Source organism: Carlito syrichta, unplaced genomic scaffold (assembly GCF_000164805.1).
Source record: "Carlito syrichta isolate Samal-C Ts95f unplaced genomic scaffold, Tarsius_syrichta-2.0.1 Scaffold305759, whole genome shotgun sequence".
Taxonomy (NCBI): domain Eukaryota; kingdom Metazoa; phylum Chordata; class Mammalia; order Primates; family Tarsiidae; genus Carlito; species Carlito syrichta.
The window spans coordinates 129245-146930 of NW_007249855.1; the positions used below are offsets into that span (position 1 = coordinate 129245).

At 39.2% G+C, this 17686-nt stretch overlaps 1 pseudogene; it reads left to right on the forward strand.

Moving 5' to 3' along the window:
* The first annotated feature begins 1688 nt into the window (after positions 1-1688).
* LOC103264912 overlaps positions 1689-17686 on the forward strand; it is a 16514-nt pseudogene continuing 516 nt past the window's right edge.

Below are 17686 nucleotides of genomic sequence, written 5' to 3' on the forward strand. Positions count from 1 at the left end.
CAGTGTAACAAAACAACACTGCAATATCATCAGAAAGGTATTGTGTAACCGAATAAACTTAAAGAGCATTTCTTTAAAAACCATCCCCTTGGGAGCATGGTTGAGACCATCGCTTCATTTCGCTTTTGGCTCCGGTGACAGAGACTGTCACCTCTTCTCTGCAAGCACCAAGTGGAAAGTCATTCCTGTTCTCTAAGGACAGAAGGTTTTGGATAGATGCATCTCATTCTTGAGCTTATTTTTCCTTTGCTGATTATGATTTTCTGTTTTATTTTGAACACACTACTAATACTTAGGTAAATCTTGCGAGGTGATAGAACGTAACAAAATAAACACAGACTGGCTTTTTAACTGTTGTACTATTGAGCACTGGTTTTTTGTGACTTGTGACACATAATAGAATTGTTCAGAGGCAAAGCTGACTGAGACTTTGTTTCGGTCTTCTATGTTTCCTTTCTATTCTCTAGTCCTTAGTCCTCAGAAATGGTAACAAATTCTATGTTATTGATTGTGTTCAAGTGTGTATATTGGCTAATGCAAGTAATACTACACTTGTATTGACAAGCAGCAACTACTCATAATCTGTGTAAGGTATAACGGGCCCCATTGCAGGCAATATAACCATGTGGTATTATGCATGCAACACCATGTTTCTATGGTTTTGATGTTATGCGAAGTAGCAGTCTGTTTTCTTAGTTCTCATAAGTTGAATTTTCCCCTAAAGACTCATTATGAAAAAGCATATTGAGAAGTGTGGTGTCATTACAAGACTGTTCTCTCTTGGCAACAAGCAATAAAAGATGGGGAGGGGGTGGGATCCCGGAAACATTTCTGATAATTTCTGAAACACGATCATTAGAAATTGCCCTCTGAAATTAATGAGATGATGGAGAAAGCCAAGAACTTAATACATCGTATCATGTATACAACCAGATGAAGGTTTTAAATGGGGACTGATTATTTGCTAAGTATAAGCAATGGGTTTCATGATAACTACTTTTTCACTACTGCTGCATGATGAAAATTAAGCGGATCCACAAACTTTGAAATGATTACAGAACATGCTGACCTGAGGAAAATTACATGTAATTAAATTAAAAGCTAAAGCTTTAGTTTTACTGTCTTCTCTCGCCCTCCTTCTCCCTCCCTCTCTTTGTCCCTCCCTCCTCTCTTTCTCTCTCCTCTTCTCTTTCTCTCAGATGAGAAAATATTTAAAAAATCCAGAGGAAGTACATTCTCCCACCAGAACAATGCAGCTTCCCGTTTACTGTTTCTTGTTTTTCCCCATCTGTGCACTCCTGGTTTATCTCTCCTCTGCTGTTGTGGTCTCTACCTGGTCCCTGTGGGTTTGCTGCCGTGTGTCTGTCTCCATGGAGACAGACTACTCCGAGGGAGGGGCCCCGTGCAGTATCCAGCCAAAAACCTCACCAGACCCTCTGTGGGCTCATCTTGTCCTTGATCACAGCTCAGAAAGAAGTCACCTTATCTAGAGAGGAACAAAAGTGTGTTTGGGACCTAAATCCTCCCACCATGTGGCCCTGCAGATGCAGTTTGATAAAACCCTGAGAGGGAGATGGAGTGCCATGTACTTTTTTTTTCCTTCAGTGTCCGGAGAGCTGCGACAATTGTGAGGAGGACACCAGGGGAAGGGGAGACAGGGACAGAAGTGGAGAATAAGAAAATTAAGCATGTCTAGTACAGACTTACATCAGCAGTCCAACTATGCCGGGGAAATGTCGTTAACCGGAAGCCCCAAGAAATATATGGTAATTGGGTATCTATTCCTCCATAAATTACATAATTAATCTGAATGGAAAAGCACTAAAATCCATAAAAATTTTGTCTGCTAATGACTAGAGAAACTGGGCCATTAAAAAAAAGTCCAAAAAATTGCTTATTTTATAGAGAAGGCATACAGTTTTATAGGAAAATATAAATTCACTGAGAGCCTGTTGTGTTCACACTGTGGACATTCCAGCCTTTTAATTTGTTTTTACCAATGGTAATATTTTCACACAAGCATGACTGCAAAGTTTTACCATTAGGTTTTTAGAGCTGAATAAAAAGCTCAACTTGCCTGTGTGATGTAGATGGTAGTTTTAACAGCGAACAAAAATAAATAAATAAGTATAATAGACATTGAACAAATGCCAATTCTTGTGATTTCTAGATGTCAAAAATAACTCTGCTATGGCAGGCACCAGAATTGAGAGTCAAATTCTTTAGTGTTCTGGACAGAGTTGTGCTGAAAGACATGATTACTTCCTTAGTATATGCGATCTCTCTGGGCATTTGGCTAAACCCAGGATTTGATTTTTGGTCATTCTGTCATGCTGGAATTCACTCCCAATTTGCAGCCACGACTCTCTGAATTACTGCTTTAAATTGAGCATTTCCCTGCGGTTCAGATCTCTACCTTCTGGACATGTAGAAAGAAGCATCTGTAAAACAATAATGGCTGAAGTGTATCATATATGTTATGGTTTGCAGAGCCCCTCAGAACATACCTGGTTTCACCTGAGTCTTACAGAAGGCTGAGAGATGGGAATTACCATGATAATTGAGGCTCAGAGAAGTGAAGTGATGTGTCCAAGGACTCATAGCAATAAGTGACAAATCTTACACCCGATTCTTTTCACTTCAGAGCCTATGCTATCCTACGCGCTCATTCACATACAGCACCTTAAATGCTCTGCATAGGGTTTCTTTAGATTGCAAATTACTGGAGGACAGAAAAAGGAGTCTATATTTCTCTTGAAATGATGTCTCAAGGGCCTTGTCTCCTATGTGTTTTTTCCTCTGCTGGATAAGAAGAATTCCAGCTGTACTCATCCACCACAAGACCTAATGATTCCAATGAACTTTCTAGGAATGAACATGAAAAATCTCCTCAATTTCTGCCCTGTTTCTTTGGTATTTGTGCAGCACCTGCCAAAAGTGAGGAACCAGAAATAAGTAGGCTCTGGCATCCTAAGACTCTAACCAAGCTGCTTCTCTTTGGTTTGTTAGGAGGAGCGCATGCATGACTGAGACAGCCAGCCTGTTTGGGTGGACTGCAAGGCTCTGTGACTAGAATGCAATAGTCTTTTCCCTGTGACTCTAAGTGATTGTGGGTTAGTTTTCCCCGGTCCAGTGTTAAATAATGTCAGTGGGCAACAAGACAGCCGATCCAAACAGCTAGTGATTAATAGGGCTCATTTATCATTTAGTTTTCTGAGTGTTCATAATTTAGCAAACATTCATCGAATGACTACCACACCAGATGCTGTGATCAGTGGACACAAAGAAGAATAAAACTTTGTCCTTGACATTAGGGAGCTTAGAGTTTAGGAAATTTGCCACCCCTATGAACTTATACATTCTACCTCTAACGGCTAGATCTGAGACTTTGAAAAAGAGAAGCTGAAACACTGGAAAGTCATTAAAATCTGGTTGTCTAAAATCACATGAACTGGTGACAGAATGAAGGGAGGAGTCTCCTATGTCCCCCTGGTTGGTCCTCCACCACCGGACTGCCTTGTGAAATATAGATGCATTATTTGAGGATGAAGAGCAATGCTGATTATTGGCTAATTCTGGCTCACACTGGCTTCGTTATCAAGTGCACTTCCTGAGCGTCCTGTATTTCCTGGTTTAAGTGTGACTGATGACGTACTTGTAACCAAGGCACTCGGCTCAGCCTAAGCACTTCTATCTGGCTAACAGGGAGGCTGCCAAGTAAACAAGCACTTTTCTGTGCTATGTTTAAGAGAAGGAATGCAAAGACTAATTCATCGGCCTAATAGCTTTCATTCAATGACTCACAAACAATGCCATTTGGGGTTCAGTATCCATAAGGGCCTAACAGTTGTTGACTTTTATTAGTGTGTAATTAACTCAGTACTGTGTCAAAATGACAGTTGTGGTCTTCTATTTCTTCAGAGATGCTCACAGACCTTAATGTGTCATGTGATATCGCTTCAATATTTTGATGGTTAACATCGACATTTGTGACCATGTTGACAGCTAATGGTGACAGTGTGCTTATTTAATTTCACAAGGTACTAATTTATTTATTCGGTCTCCAAAAAGTTCCAAGTTCAGACAGGGAGCTAGGGAGAGGGATTGCGGAGAGGTCAAGGGGAGAGATGGGTGGTCCATCAAGCTGGCATCCCCAGATTCAGGACTCTTTCAGTTGGCCTGTGTGGCTGTCATTCCAAAGGTGCCTTGAATTGACCCACCGTGCCTGTCCTTAGCAGAGGCCTGCCTGAATGGCTCATGTTACCAATACAGAGTCACTTCTCTCTGTGACAGGTCCTTGCTATTCTTGGCGGTCAATTTCTGAGCTCTGTGAAGCATTGTTGGGGCTGCCCAGGAGCTGTCAGGTCCACACCGATGCCAGCCCCACGCCACCATCAGAGAATGAACTGCTGTCACTGCAGGAGCTCATAGCTGTGTGCGTCTCCAGCACACGGGACCTCTTCTTCCAGTGTTCTTCTGGCTTCTGAGCTCTCACACCCTGGGGGTACCCTCAGTGCCATGTTGCTCTGCCTCTCTTCAGTGCAGAGACCGACCAAGCCTGCCACTTATTTTACTCGTGGTACATTTCAGTGCCATCCTCAAAGCCCAAGGCCACTAATGACTGTAGCTAGACTTCAAATAGATGTGTCTTTTCTCTTTCTCCTTTAAAAAGTCTCTCCTTTCTGCTGGAGTGACCGCTTATGCGTTCCTTGTTACCCCTGTAAGATGAGCTGCCCTCCTTCCGAATCGGGGCCTTTCAGTGTCTCTGTGTGAACTCTAGGTCACACATCACTAGAGAGTTGTGATAGTTGTGATAGTGCAGAGACTAGATAGTAATCCCAGTGTTCACCAGTGTAGTGTGCAGCAGCGGTCGTGGAACTGAATCAATGTCATCGCCCTTGAAGGCCTTAATTGAACTTGAGATTTTGACCTTACAGGGGTAACAAGGAATGCATAAGAGGCCACTCCAGCAGGAAGGAGAGACTTGTTAAAGGAGAAAGCGAAAAAATACATCTATTTGAAGTCTAGCTACAGCCATTAGTGACCTTGGGCTTTGAGGATGGCACTGAAATGTACCAAGAGTAAAGCAAGTGGCAGGATTGGTCGGTGCTCTGCACTGAAGAGAGGCAGAGCAACATGGCACTGAGGGTACTTCCAGGGTGTGGAGCAAGTAGGAACTGATTCATATATCAACCTAAAGTTTGGTCAAGTTCTTAAAAACAGTTAAAATCATTCGACACAAACGAGTTGAAATGGAAGCTCAATTTGTGTTCTGGGTAATAGATCATGTTCAAGGCTTTTTTCTCCTCCTTAGTACAGCTTGAAAACCACCTGACAGTAATTAAATTAATCTAACATCTCACTCCCACCTCCCACACACATTTTTCCCCTTTTGTTTTGTTATTTGGTGGTGTGTGCAATTATCTTCTTTTAAGAAACAAGCACAGCCACCCACAACTACACATGTTAACTGTAATTCTGAACTTGTGACAATGGGAAGGAGGCCTCTTTCCCTCTTTCTCACAGGTTGTAAACTGGTTATTCACATTTTCTTTGATGAGAATTTTAAGCACCGAGCCCCGTCTTCATAAGTGCATGCAGCAGATGGTTGGGAATATTGTGTGATAAGGAAAGCTGGCCAATTTCTTTGGTTATTTTCACCTCCTGAACACATTCCAAAGAAATGCAGTGGCATATTTTAGGGTGTGTCTTTAAAAGACCTCTCTCCTTAAGTATGAATATAATTTGCTGGTGTGTTCACTTTAAGATGCATTCCTTTGGGGGATGTCTCCGTTGTAAGTGATCTTGTAGCATTTTCACATAAAATTAGACATGTTGAAAGCTCTCCTGGGTGTTGCTGCCTAGGAATTAACCCAGCTGTTCCTTCTCTTCACTCAGGCAGGCTATGAGATAGGAAGCAATGAAGCACGGTATTTAGATGACTCCTAATGACCTCCATGCATATTATCTGTGTGGTGAGATAATATGCACAGAGGAGGAAAGAAGTTTCTAGGTCACCTCACTTGCCCTGTGGACTGACTCCACCGTTAACAAACCCAGGGACTTTTGGCATGTTTCTTAGACTCCATATGCTCCTGTGAAATGGGGACAGCATTATTACCTCCTGGGGTTATTGAGGGGATCAAAAGAGTAGGTGGGCAAAGCTCCTGTTCCAGAAAAATGTTCAAAGAAAGCTAGTGAAGCCAGTGGGCCAATGACAGAGAAATGTAAACACACATCTGGCTGCAATGCACAAGGGCTTTTTGGTTGCAGAAACGTCTCAAAAACACTCTTTTAAGGAGACCCTCCAGCTAGCTAGCGAGATTCTAGACTCAGCCAAGCTAACAATGCTGCTTGGCCTCATTTTCCTCTTAATATGCTGCCATACTCCTGACCATTGCTTCCAGAGAGCATGCAGGATAATAAATTGACTCCAAATTTGTAGTTTCAGGGAAGATGAGAGCAACAGGCCTTTGGGTCAGAAGAGAGCTCTCAGTGAGCATTGTAGTAGTAATAATGACAGCAGCAGTAAACCTTTAGGGAAGAAATGGGATAGAGTCTCAAATGGATAACAGATCACCCACTGTTTTGGATTGTCTGAACTATTGGCCAATTCAAGTGGGTAAAGATAGTATGCTATGATGTCATGCTATTTCAATTAGCATAACAGCTTCAGTATGTGTGTGGGTTTTCTTTTTCTTTTTTATGATATGCAGGCCTCCTCATCTCATGATTTGTCTTAATATTTATATTATTTAGAACATAGAGTTTTTAGAATTCTTTGTTTAGATCACTCTCTTTATATGGTTATATATACACATCTATAACTGCAAGCTATGACAATTTGGATATGATTTAAATTCTTGGCAAAGAAATGTCCTTGAACTTGGTCTGAATATCTGAATAAGGTTTTAGATGACCTCTGATGAATACATTTTTAATTGTAAAGACATTGCATCTCTCTAGTTCAATGACTGAACGTATGGATTTTTACATTTAAAAGTTTGGATCAATTCTCTTTAACTTTGGAAAAGTGGTAATAATTCATCCATAAAAATGTCAATATTAGAGAGAAAGGGTCAGTTGCTTTAACAAAAGGCTGAGTGATTTAGAAGTAATAAACCAAATACTTTGTCTGGTATAGATAGTGGTCAATAAGCTGATGCAAATATAAATTTAAAGAGAAAGGAAGCCATGGAGGAAATTAAAAGTTTTTATTCCTGATGACAATTGTAGCTTCACAGGTGTTTGGAAATAGTCCACTTTTTCAGATTGTTCAGTGAGTCTTTGTTCCTGAATCAATACTGGTGTTTCATAGGTCACTGTAAAAATGCAGATGGCCTTTGCATTATAAAGCCTTTCCAGTTAACTTCTTAGGTGAGTTGGGCCAGATAGGGGAAGACCTCAGTGGTCTTGAACTAGACGTTCTGAAGGATCTGAAGAGTGGGTCTGATCTATAATTCTAGGGCTACACTGCCTAATACAGTAGCCACCAGACATGTGACTATTTAAAAAAAATTAAATTATTTAAAGTGAAATAAAATAAATTCAGTTGTAGTAGTCACATTTCAAGTGCTAAACAGACACATTTGGCTAGTAGCTAGCTATCATATTGGACAGTACAGAAACAGACCATTTCTTCTTCTTCTTCTTCTCCTCCTCCTCCTCCTCCTCCTCCTCCTCCTTCTCCTTCTTCCTTTATTTTATGGTAAAGATGTGTGGTACAAGTCAGGATTAGATCTACGTGCAGGTGAAGTTTGGGCCTTCAACTGGTTCTCACTTCCCCTGGTTTAGGATCAGGTACCCTTAGTGATGCCTTCCCTCCCCTGGCAGTGTCCTGCTACTGCTGATCCCTCTCTTACAGTATTGCGATAAATGTTCAGGACCCCACTTATGAGTGAGAACATGTGGTATTCAGTTCTTTGTTTCTGTGATAGATCACGAGAGTACAATGGATTCTAAATTCATCCAATTTGCTGTGAAGTCCATAATTTTGTCCTTCTTTATGGCTGAGCAATACTCCAACATGTCTACGTACCACATTTTCTTCATCCAGTGAGATGGACCATTTCTATCATTGCAGAGTATTTGATTGACTAGCACTGCTCTAGGGCTTGATCTAAAGAGTTATAGAACATAGACTACTGCAAATCAATAGACCCTGCAAAAGGAAAGAATAGGTGAGATACAAGTATTATTGGCAAGTATAAACAGAAGCCAATATTCAAGTAGAGACAGAGTAAAATGTCAGCCACGTGGCCAGGTAGCTATACCAGCAAACAAGCAGCAGGTGTTTCAACCTGTTTGCTGGGGTCCCGAGGCATGGCAGGTAAAGCCATCAGAATAGCTGGAAGCTGACCAGGCATGGTGAAAATGAAGGGTCCCACAGTTATCTCCATGGTGATTCTGAAGCCAGCCTGGGGTAGAACTGTGGACCCAGAGGCAAAAGCTAGGGTATGCATGTGGTAGAGTATTGCTTGGGAGATTTATTGATAAAACTGTGAGCAAAGCCCCCAGAAACAGATTGGGGGGAAAGTACCTGGAACACAAGCTGGTCTTCAGACTGAAATGCACAGATACGTGATTCAGAGGGGCCCCTGACTTTGTCTAATTCATAGTTTTATCTAGTCCTCGTTTAAGGTAAGACTGAAAAAGATTAGATTCCTCTTTAAGATTATCAAAAAATCACTTTGGTTATACAAAAACTCTTCTGAACTTTTGGAGGCAGTTTTTCTTCTCTTTATTCATGCTATTTTATTTATTCACTCATTCATTCATTCATTCATTTAACAAATATACATTAGGTGTCAGAGGATACAGCTAAAAATATGCAAAATTCCTGCTTTCAAAAAGTTTATACTTTAGTGGAAGGAAATAGACAAACTGATAAAATCTGTAGTATATCAGTATATCTATATATGTAATATAATATTATATGTCACCATGCAGCACATTACATTTCAGTCAGTGATGGGCTGTATATGCAATCAGTGATGGACAGTGGTCCCACAAGTTCATAATACCATATTTGCACTGTACCTTTTTTTTGTTTAGATATATTTAGATACACAAATGCCATTGTGTTCTGGTTGCCTACAACATTCAGAACAATAAGATGCTGCACAGGTTTGAAGCCTAGGAACAATAGGCTATACTATTTAGGTAAGGTGTGTATAGGCTACACCGTCTAGGTTTGTGTAAGTACACTTGAGGAAGTTTACACAACAAAGTCACCTAACAACGCATTTCTCAGAATGCATCACTGATACAGTGGTGCATGACTGCATAATATGGTATATAATACTGTTACAATATATAACATTACATATTATATATAATTTATTATATGTCATTTATATACAATATATAATACATAATAATGTTGTGGAGGAATAAGAAGGAGAGGGGACTGAGGTCGTTATGATTTTAAGACGTCATAGAAGGTACAGTGGTTATGAAAGACCTCAGAAAGGTGAAATGCCAGCAAAGAGCTAAAGCAGGTGAGGAGATAGTCTGTGAAGATACCGGTGGGAGATGGTTTCTAAGTAGAGGGAAGAGCTGGGTGGGAGCTTTGCTTATTCAGGGAACAGTAAGGGGCTGTGTGACTGGAGCAGAGAGAGGAGGGGGAAGATCGTAGAAGATTAAAGATCACATCTAGTGTTCAGAAGCCAATGAGAACACCTTTTTCCCCAAATGATATTGGAAGGAAACCTTTGGAGGGTTTTGAGAAGGAGTTGACATGACCTGATTAAAAAAAAATCACTCTGGATGTGTTTTGGGAATACTATGCATAGAAACAAGGTGAGAACAGTGAGATCTATTAACGATCATTGCAAAAATGCTAATTAAAATTATTGCAAAAATTCAGGCAGTTATGCTAATGGCTTGGAACAAAGTGGTAAGAGTAAAGCAGCATTTCTCAAACATTTTGTCTTAGGACATGTTTATACCCTAAGAATTATTGAGAATCTCAATAATTTTTGTTCATGTGGATTATAAATATATATATATATATCAGTATTTATCATATTAGAAGTTAAAATATATTCATATTAATTATAAAGTATTAAATATATTTATTTAATTCATCTAAAAGGAGAATAATACATCTATAACATAGTGACATATTATCGTAAAGAATAAACATATTTTCCAAAAGAAAAAAATAATTCAAGAGAAGAGTGGCATTGCTTCAGAATTTTGCAAATCTCTTGAATGTTTGTCTCAATAGCAGAGTTGGGTACTTGTATGTTCTACTGCATTTGATCTGTTGCAATATATTGTCTGGGTTGAAGTCTATGAAGAAAATATATTTTTTAAGAGATATGTTCCCTCGGAAAGGAATACATTTTCAGATAACAGTGTGTATAGTTTTCCTTGATATTCCACCAAAACATAAATGTAAGGGTTCTTCAAGGTTACAATATGGAGTCTGAAATTATATCAATGAACTTTGTGTATTGATTTATACTAAAATCCTTTAATCTGTCTTGTACTGAGAATAAATCTTTACCCATAACTAATTTTATAACATCATGAGGTTGTCATCTGGAAAATACTGGTTTACTGAGGTATGTAGGTTTCCAAGTGTTGATTCATTTTATTATACAATATAAAAAAATCACATTCACTAATATCACCACCAATCTCATCAAAAAAGTTGTCAGTATCAGGAAGTTGTCAAGCCCACAGTGATGGATATGAGTCTTCCAAAATTTTATTTTTTTCCTTGAAATCTTGAATTTTATCACTGGTGCCAATTTCTGTGTTTTGTTTTTCTTAAAGTGACAAGTTCACTTTGTTCATTTTTTGAGAAATATCTGTCAAATACCCTATGTGAATGATTATAGGGTGTCTATCAGATGTTCTTTTCAGTAAAAATGGCATTACATGAAAAAAGTGGTGAGTTGAACTTGCAACACAACCAATTACACAATTGTATTTTAGCAAGTGACAAAGTGCTTCATGTATATATCCCATTTGATCACAAAGAATATCCAAAAGCATGTACTCAAAGATTGATATTCAAGAAAAAAAAAGTACTGTTTTATTAAGAACATTCTTAAGTAAAATGGGCTTCTTCTTCCCATCCCCCAGTTTGTGACAAAATAACAAGTACCATTTGGTGCCTGTTATGATTTGAATGTGCTCCCTCCAAAAGTCAGATGTTGTCAATGTAATGGTATTAAGAGGAGAGGAAGCTAAGAGATGATTAGGTCACGAGGGCTCCTACTTAGAGAATGGGATTAAGGTTCTTATGAAAGGGGCTTCATGAAGCATTTGGCTAATGTACCCTTCTGCCTCTGCCTTGTGAGAACACAGCTTTTGTCTTCCTCTGGAGGATGCAGCAATAAGGTACCATTTTGGAAACAGAGCAGCCCTCACCAGACAAGCAAATCTGCCAGTGCCTTGATTTTGGCCTTGCCGGCCTCCACAACTGTAAGTAATAAATTTCTTTGTAAATTATTCAGTTTCAGGTATTTTGTTCTAAGAGCAAAAAATGAACTAAGACAGTGCCATTGCACCAACGTGCTATTGCCTTGATATGTGCTAAAACACCAGCAGTTTTATCCATCATCGCTTTTGCTTCAATATCACAAATGTCAATGTAGTAAAAAAAGTCAAATAATATTTGAGTATTATGAAATCGTTTTCTTTTCCTTGAAGTGACTGCCTCACTCTTCCTATAGTGAACACCTTGTGGACCCCATAAAAAGGTCTTGGGGACTCCCAGGAGTTCATGGACCACGGTTTTTTAGGATCACTATGATTAAAAATGAGATAATCTGCTTTTGAATACATTTGAAAGGATTTGTTGATATTTTAGACAGGAAGATTAAGAAAAATAGAGAAGGCAAAGATAACTCCAAGGTTGATGGTCTGAACAGTTGGAGAATGCTATAACCATTTGATGGAGAAGACTGCAGAAAGCAAGTGATGGGGTGGGATGGATGTTTTGGGTAGGGAAGATCAGGGGTTAGGTATGAGCTCTCTTTCAGTCTTTGTGTTCCTCTCCCTTTTTATTTTATTTTTTATTCTATGAGCTTCAACTAGGAGAGAGTTTAAGACTTATTCCGCCCTTAAAGCATCTAAAAGTGTCTAATAATTTACATAGCCATCCTTTGTAAGTTAATGTAAGTCATTGGACTGTTCTTTATAGCTAATGTGGCTTTCTTGGTTCTCTCTTTAAGAACTATCCTTTAATTTGGGAATTTTTTGCTTAGAACTCTGTAGAATAGTGGTTCTTAGTGTCAATATTTGGGTCAAAGAGTCCTTTGAAAATCTGACAATGGAGATGGCCCCTCAGTGTATTGTGGTGCAATTCTGATGTTAACTACCCAAACTTAGTGTCAGACTCTAAAGGTTTAAATGCACCATTTCTTACATGACTCTCCTCGCTTTAGATGTCAGTTGAAAGTTTGGAGGTCCCCAAGTCACCTGTACTTCTGACCAACTGGCTACCAATTTGGGGATTCCCGTGACCTGGTCAGGTTTGATAATTCACTAGGACAACTCATGGAATTCAGGAAAGCACAATTACAATGATAATAATTACAATTTTATTATAAAGGTTACAAATAAAGACCAGCCAAATAAAAATACACTAGGGCAAGATCTTGGAGAGTTTTAAACACAGAGTTTCTGTTGTCATCTCCCCATGCAGTAAGGACACTTCACCCCCTGCTTCCCACTAATTGATGTATCAATGTGTTCATCAACCAGGAAGCTCACCTGAGTCTTGGTGTCCAGAGTTTTTATTGGGATTTCATTAAAGATATGATTGATTGACTCACTGGTCACATGGCTGAACTCATCTCTATTTCTTCTTCCCTTCCTCAGATGTCAGACTGGCTCAAAGCCTCAACTCTCCAATCATATGGTTGGTCTTTCTGGTGGCCAGCCTCCATCCTGAATCACTTCATTAGTATAAACTCAGGTGTGACCCAAGGGACTCATGAATAACAAACACTCCTATCACTGCAGGAATTCCAAGGATTTTAATAGCTCAATACTAGGAACCTAGGACAAAGACAGACAGATTTTTGCTTACACAATAGCCCTCTTCATGGAAAATGTACATTGGCCCAGTCAAGTTTTGCTAACAATGTCAAGGGTTAATGAACACCTGACAAATTCCAGGTTAAAAAATCACTGGTTGTAGAGTCAAAGACAGAGACAGGTTTTTAAATGTAGAACTGAGCCCTGTACCCACTTCAGCCTTAAATTTAGATGTGAATGAAAAGATTCCAAGCTTGAGGCCCAAAGAGAGAATTCAGAGTCATAGGAGTACTTTTACTAATCTAGCCAAAGCTAATTACAGAAAAATTAATAGTTTTAATGCTGCATTATGTAAGTTAATAAAAAGCATTAGTTTTTAGAATTTCTGATTTAGCTAAATATTAAAGGTTAGAGTCTCTGCGCTTAGAGTAAGGGATTTTAAGCAGGATTTGCTATAGTGCTGAGTGTACTTCCACAACCTCATGTGAGCAGACCCCATAGCACAATAGATTAGGCTTCCTTCACACAGTGCATTTGGTACATTTTTGCTGATTTATTGCAGCAGAGATTTTTAGTAAATGAGATGAAAGCTATTCTTTCCACTGGCCTATAATTGATGACTGGTCATGTGCGTTAGACAAGGGATTGCGTTTGACTCCAGGGGAACTTTCCTTGAAGCAATTTGTATTTGAGGTCATGAATAGCTATTGTATTCCCTAAGCTTATGAGTCTCGGGACACATTTTTGAAAAAGCCATGGTGTGAACTTGGCTGGACTAGCCAAATTCCAGGCAAGCTAAGTACATTCCTTCTAACTTAAATTCTACTAATTTTCAAAACTTCAATGAGATAGACATTTTCAGTATTTTATTCTTTTTTAATTTGACATTTTGAGAACAGACACACTGCATGTGTTGAGTGAAGTAGAGAACGGAAGTTATTGTCCTGATCAGATAACTGACGTAACGTTAGTTTTGATTGTGCTTCAATTACACAGATAACAAGCTTACTTCTTTATTTTATTTTCTCTCAAGAAATAGACTTACTCTGTTTGGAAGAGAAAGATAGATTCTTTTAAGATATAAAGAGAAAATTGTAGATATGGTTCTATTAAGATGCGAATACTAGTTTTCTTGTCTCTCTTTAAGAACTATTCTTTAATTTGGGAAATTCTTTCCTTAGAACTCTGTAGAGCAGTGGTTCTTAATGTAAATATTTGAGTCAAGGAGCCCTTTGAAAATCTTACAACAGATATGGACCCTCAGTGTGCTGCAAATGCAATTCTGATGATCCTTACCTCAACTTCCTGAGTAACTAGGACTACACATGTACACCACCATGCCCAGCTAAGTTTTAAAATATGTTTCCTTATCTTAGAGAAAGGGTCTTGCTATGTTGGCCAGGCTGATCTCAAGCTCCTGACCTCAAGTGACCTTCCCTCTGAAAATGCTGGGATTACAGGCATAAGCCACCATCCCTGGCTCAACCACTATGATTATTTCTCATTTGTCTAAGGGTTGGCAGGCTGGGCCTGACTTATCTTATCCAGGTATACTCATATTTCTGCGTCTGATCTGGACCAAGCTTGTACTCATAGCAAAGGCAGCAGAGAGAAGCAAAAGAAAGATGCTTCTTGACCTTAGCCTTGACACTGACTCACCGTTATTTCTCTGCATTCTCTTAGCCAAAGGAAGTCATGGGCCAGCCCAGGTTCAAGAGGGTGGTGAGAGAGATTCCTCCTCTTGATGGGAAAAGTTACAAATTATTTTGCAAAAGGTGTAGATACATGAATGTTGATAATTAAGGTTCTCAATTCAATCAGTCCAATATGAAACAAGTAAAGTATATAATATGTTAGAGAATGTTGAATGTTGGGTTTTTTTTTTTTTTTTGACTCTGAGTCTCACTCTGTCACCCAGGCTGGAGTGCAGTGGCACGTTCATGGTTACTGCAATCTCAACCTGCTGGACTTAGGTAATCCTTCTGCCTCAGCTTCCAAATAGCTGGAACCAGAGGTGTGTGCCACCACGCCCAGCTAATTTTTTGATTTATTGTGGAGACGCGGTCTTGCCAAGTTATCCAGGCTGGTCTTGAACCCCTGGACTCAGGCAATTCTCTTGCCTCTGCCTCCCACAGTGCTGGGATTACAGGCATGAGCCACAGTGCCTGGCTGAGAATGTTGAATGTTATGTAGAAAAACAAGACGGAAAATGGAGAAGGAAGAGGGGGACAGTGACATTTGGATAAATTCCTAAAGAAGATAAGAAGGCAAGCTGAGGAGTGTCTGGGAACTGGGTGTTCCAAGCAGAGAAAGTTGAAGGATCTGAGGCAGACGTGTGGCCGGCATGTTTGAGTAAGGCAAGACTGGAGTAGACTGAACAAGGAAGGGAGCAGTACTTACAGTAAAGCCTTGAAGCTCTGTAAGAATTGTGGCCTCTCCAAAGAAGTCACTATAGAGTCTTGAGCAAAGGAATGCCTTAAGGGCTTGGGGACTGTGATGAGAATAAGCCTTAGGAAGGGTGGGGCAGAAGGAGGGAGAACGGGAAGACCATTATAGTAAACCAGGGGACATAAGATGATTCCTGGACTAGAGCAGAATCCATGCAGGTGGGGAGAAAAAGTTAGAATCTGGGTCTATGAGGGTGCCAAAAAAATGTACACATATTTATTTATTCTTTTTTTTTTTTTAAATTTTTAATTTTTTTTAGTTGGGGTCTCACACTATTGCCCATACTGGAGTGCAGTGGCACGCTCCCGGCCACTGCAGCCTCAACCTGCTGGGCTCCGGTGATCCTTCTGCCTCAGCCTTCCAAGTAGCCGGTAATGTACACACATTTAAAGAGATGTTAAGAGCTGTTCTCCATGATCAGAAGCATCTGAATGCTGATGGTAACTGCTTTGTGATTGCAGAAGTCAAACGTGACTTGTATTCATTTTGTTTTTTGTATATATTATTACAATTTTAATACAGTTTTTTCCTTAACGTGTCTACTTGTTTTTGGCACCCTCTGTGTTTTGATGGTAGAGTTCATGACTCGGTCACTTAATTTCTGTTGTATTATGCTTAGAAGTCAAATATAATATGTATAAAAATAAACCAGTTGAGCATTTTCTTTTCCAAGTAGAAAGATCTCCAATATCACATCCCCAAAACATTTTCCCCTCTATTTTTTGATGCTGCTACTAAGTAAACATCAATCTACACTAAAACATTTATTTATCTTTCAAAGTAAAGATGACATTTTAAATTTGTTAAAACATTATGTTTAGCTCATAAATTTAAAGTAAGCAAAACAATGGGCATCGTCTGTTTAAAAGATAAAATAGATGTTTACTTTTATGTACAGTAAATTTTTAAAAAATAACTATTATACTATCCTTAATAACATGCTGATCTCTTAAAATTCTTTAATTTCTCAAATTATACTTTGAAGAAGAATAATTGAGAATAAACCGTACATATTTAAGTTTTACAGTTTGATAAGTTTTGACACAAATATGCACACACACGCATATATATATATATCTGTGAACCCATAACCTATAGCCGCAATTAAGATAATAATAACATTCATCACCTCCCAAAGTTTCCTTGCATTCTTTTATAATTTCCCTCTGTGTTCCTCCCTGGCCTCCCCCTCAATCAACCTGTGACATCCTTAGTGTGGCTAAATAAGTTTGCATTTTCTAGGCTCTTACATAAATGGAATCATATACATATAATTTTTGTCACTTTTTTCCAATTTGTCAGTTTTTTTTCTTCCATGAATCATAATTTTGGTATCATATCTTATAGATCTTTGCCAAACCTAAGGTAAAAAGAATTTCTCCTGTGTTTTTTTTTCTCTAGAAGTTTTGCAATTTCCTGTTTTACTTTTAGATCTCCGATCAATCTGGGGTTAATTAATTTTTATATAGAGTGTAAAGTTTGTATTGAAGTTTATATTTTTGCACATGGATTTTCACTTGTTTCAGCATTTTTTCTGAAAGAATATCTTTTTTCCACTGAATTCCCTTTGCTACTCTGTCAAAAATCAGTTGTCCATTTCTAAGGTGGGTCTTTCTGTGGACTCTGTGTTCATTCATTGATCTGTTGTCTATCTTTATACCAATACCACGCTATCTAATTTACTGAACGTTGTAACAGGTCTTAAACTCAGGTAATGTGGGGCTTGGTTCTTCTTTTTCAAAGTTGTTTTTGCTATAGTAGATCCTCTTCATTTCCATATACATTTTAGAAACATCTTGACAGTTTCAACACCAAAAAATCCCACTCAGACTTTGATTAGAATTGTGTTAAATTGCTTCTCCTCTGGCTCTGCTCTCCTGCAGAGCCCGGCTCTCACACCTGGCTCCCAACTCCTGTTGTTAGCACCGCCACCATCTCCCATCTGCCCCCATCACGATTTTCTACTGGGACCTCATCAGCCACAATGAGATGTTCTCTGACATTTGCAAGGTCCGGGAGGTCCAGACGGGCTGCGCCTGGAGGAGGAGGGGAAGCTGGTCAGTAGGACTGAGGGTCACCTGGATGACGCTCATTGGTGGAAATGCCTCCGCTGAAGGCTCGGAGGGCCAAGGTAACTAAAGCACTGTGATCCCTGGTGTTGATAGTGTCATGAACCATCATGGAATATTATGCAGCCATAAAGAAGGACAAACATATGGACTTTGCAGCAACCTGGATG